The sequence below is a fragment of the Electrophorus electricus genome, unplaced genomic scaffold (genome assembly GCF_041902795.1).
Source record: "Electrophorus electricus isolate QZ-2024a unplaced genomic scaffold, ASM4190279v1 Scaffold46, whole genome shotgun sequence".
NCBI lineage: Eukaryota > Metazoa > Chordata > Actinopteri > Gymnotiformes > Gymnotidae > Electrophorus > Electrophorus electricus.
Genome location: NW_027658757.1, coordinates 320366 through 324191, shown reverse-complemented (window position 1 = coordinate 324191; position 3826 = coordinate 320366). Strand labels below are relative to the sequence as shown.

General features: G+C 41.3%; 1 non-coding gene across 1 annotated transcript; it reads left to right on the top strand.

The window, feature by feature from the left end:
• Window positions 1–2990: 2990 nt before the first annotated feature.
• On the top strand, window positions 2991–3062 carry trnae-uuc (transfer RNA glutamic acid (anticodon UUC)). Its single transcript has one exon. It is a non-coding gene; the product is annotated as a tRNA-Glu (tRNA).
• The last annotated feature ends 764 nt before the right edge of the window (window positions 3063–3826 follow it).

Here is a 3826-nt window from a genome sequence, read left to right as displayed (position 1 = left end):
ATCTTATGTGATCTGCCTTCACTCCGCAGCCTACAGTTCCAGTAGCGGCTGTAGCGTTGCCCATTCTGCTACTCATTCTTCTTCTTTTTCTTCTTCTTCTGTGTTTACCTCCTTTTTTGTCATTGCGTGTCAGACGTCTTTCTAGTGTGTTCACCATGCCAGCGCTCAGCGGCCATGCCAATGACCAACCCCAGCTCTTTGAAGACATTCTGCTCCCCAAGATGGGCGGTGCTGGTGATCCACATGAAGACATCGTAGTGCTATTTGCTGAATAAAAGTGTGATAATGTGTGATATAAAATAAAGGGGGGAAATGTTGTGGAAATTTACTTTGCTTTATTTTACTTTGCTTTATGTTTCTATAGTCACAGCATAACAGTCTGCAGATAAGCATGTGAGTCAGGTACACCAGCTGCTCACATACCATTCTAACCATAGAGATAGAAGAAGCCTTCAGCGCTCAGGCTAACCAAAACATGAATTAGCCGATACTCTGTAGGAGTCGTTTTTCTTTTTTTTCTCTTTCTTCTGTTCTCTGTATAAGGGGAGGGGGACCGTACTGCGCGTCAGTGCTTTTACTCTGTTATACAGGGGACAGAACTCAATAAACTTTTACTCTTTACTACTCAATGCATAAAGCTGTCTGTGTTTGATGTGCTCTCATTTTCCCACCACATCCATTTAGCAGTACTGAATAACCGAAATGGCTTAAAACAGCTGAGGGGATGTTTGAAACTGAGTGATAAGATGTTCAGCAATTTATATATGATAATACAAGGCAGTAAATTAAATTGGGCTGAACTGGACAATAGTACCTGGCATGAAAAGTATGTCGTAGAGAGTAACAAAAAACTCAACCTCTCACCTCGCGCTCTGAAATGTCTCCGTCACTGTCTGTAGTGTCCTCTAGGATACTGCTGCCCTCACTAAAGTGTGTCACCCTGACCGGGTCAAACATCTCTTGAACATAATGGAAAATCAGCTTCAAGTGCTGCACTGAGCAAGAGTGCACTGTAAATGGCCAGATATAAATGGCAATGTCAGTAGTAAATTTATATATGCAGTCATGGAACAGGACCTAGCTGTAGAGCACAGCTTTAAGGTGCATATTATGATGTGCTCTTACCAATCATCCTCCCGGCTGTGTTTTGCTCTTTTGGCCAAATGTTTCTCTTCCAAAGCAGACAGACCAGACTTGCTGCATATTACTCCGTGCACTATAAATAAACCACATGTATAATGTCTTGTAAACAATGGAACAAGGGAAATTTGAATTGTGACTACTCTGTTAAAGGGGCGGATAAGGCAACCCACCCAAACCCCCCGAAAGCTGTTCTGTTATCTCTAAACATTAACATTAAATATTCACATCATAACTCGACCCCGTGCAGTAGGGCAAACTCACTCGCATGGGGGAAAGGATTACAGACTACCTGTACTGCTGCCGCAACTCTGCGGCCATTCCAACAACATCCACATACATTCCAGCAACATCCTATTATAGGACACAGTGGGCTTAAATACACCCATTTAATAGCATGTTGGACCTTCTTTGGCCTCCAGAACTGCAGCAATTCTTTCTGGCATAGTTTCCACTATGTGCTGAAAATACTCTGCAGGAATCTTGGTCCAATCTTCATAGGATATTTTCTCTCAAATTACATGGAGGGACTGACATGTTCTAAACTGCCTGTTATACTCTTACAGCCGCTTTGAAATACAAAAAAAACATATTTATCTTCCACTCCACTCAAGGATGGCCACACTTGGAATTTCCCTTGGCACATTTAAAACATTGTGTGAGCCAGATAGCTTCTGTTTTCAACCTTCCAATGCTCTGAGTATTAGTGTTCTATGCATATGAGATGCTTCAACACGTCCATGCGTGTTGTAAAGAAACACAGTGTAAGCAGTATTAATGAAAGTGCATCTCTACCTCAAACTCACCAGTGTAACAATTATAGTTTGTGAAATCTAATTTTAAATGGCGATCAGCCTTCTTAACAAATAAGCAGAACTCACCTTGTTAAGTGTTTGTGTTTGTTTGTTTGTGTGTGTGTGTGTGTGTGTGTGTGTAGTTTTAAGCATAGCAAGGCACTTCAGGGTTGCCAGGTGGAGCCTTCCTGAAGACCCTGATACTGAAACAGCATTAAAAGCTGCAATGGCACTGTAGTTGTATTTATCTGCACTAATACAGCTTTGAACTATTGCACTCTTACATACAGTAAGTTTCTATGTACCGGTGTACATTTCTGTGTACCTTTAGTAACTAAAGGGATTCTATTCTAATATTACAAGTGCTAGAAGTGCTGAAACTCAAAACAGTGAAGAAACCAGTGGAGCTTAATGACTGGTCAGATGAAGAGAGTGAAGTGAGGAGTTTCCTTCAGTGTCTGCCATGTCCCAGCTGAGGTGAGTGTGAAGCTTTTATTGGTACTATAGGAGTTGTGTTTAACTTTGAAACTGATGGTGTCACAGCCATTTGTGGCCGAGAGTCTAGAAGAGCATAATTGGCTGTACTCTTAGGGAGAGAGGGAGTGGCATACGCTCTCTCCCCTGTCAATTACAGAGACACCGTGCAATCAAGGGCGTCTATAAGTTCACGCGTCAGAAGGGGGAGGAAAAGACTATTTTCTGAGTACTTAGAATAACATTCCGTATTTTTTGGAGAACATTTTCTAGAGTGTTTTCATGTAGAGAGAGAAATGAGTGGCTAAATTGTCAGAAACATTAAGGAGACAAATGGGGAATATATAACAGCTCTTTCCATGTGTTAGTGACACCAGCGTTCCCTCTTTTCCCAGATGGTAAAAAAGAGCCCTGACTCTTGCAAACTTCATTTTTTTGTAGAACAAAGAGAAAGATGAATAACTCGCTTTATGGCCTTTTTCCACTCATGCATACCAAGTCCAGTATGCATCCAAACATTGTCAGAATAGTAGGAGTGCAGACTTTGAAAAATGGTCTTCTCATGTAAATTCAGCAGCTTTGTCCCTGGTTGTCTAGTGGTTAGGATTCGGCGCTTTCACCCCCGCGGCCCGGGTTCGATTCCCGGTCAGGGAAAAACCTCTTTTTATGCTCATATAAAACGACAGATTCTGCATTAAAACATAAAGTTTGTGTGAGTTGGAGTTGAGCCGACAGCCAAAGGATGACAGTTTTAACTTCTACTCTACCAACTGAGTTATTGAAAGCGACATGCAAGTAATCCCACATGTCCAAACACCAGTATGTTGGCAAGAAACACAGCCAGTTTTGGATGTTTCAATTGTTAAGTTCATTTGACACAAAGAAGAAAGATCGCATTGTATAAGTTGTTCAGCTACAAACAGATATATCTTTTGATGACATTTGGAATCATACTGGACTTTGTGTACATGAATGGAGAAAGGCCATAAATGGTTAGAATAACATTCAGTGCTTTTGGAGAAAAGTTTCGAGAGTTTTGTCATGTAGTGAGAGAAATGAGTGGCTGAAATATCAGGCATTAAAAGTGCAATTTGCACTCAGGGAAAGAAAATTGCTTTCATGTGGACCGCATTGAGATATCGATCTGCCTGTGAAACAAAACACCTCTTAAGAGGCTAGATTTGTGCTCTCAAGCTGCGATGGTGGTTTTCTCATGGCTTCTAAAAGAAGAGGCTGTGGTCAGGGTGGAGTGAGTCTTTGATAACCAAGATTGTTGTTGTTTTGGCCTTCGAATAGACAATGGCATTACCCAGTGTCAGGTCTTTCTCAGTAAACTGCAGAGAATGATATAGAGGGCAAGAAATGGTCAAGCAAAGTTTTATTGGGTGTGTGTCTATAAAAAACACTACAGCTCTCTG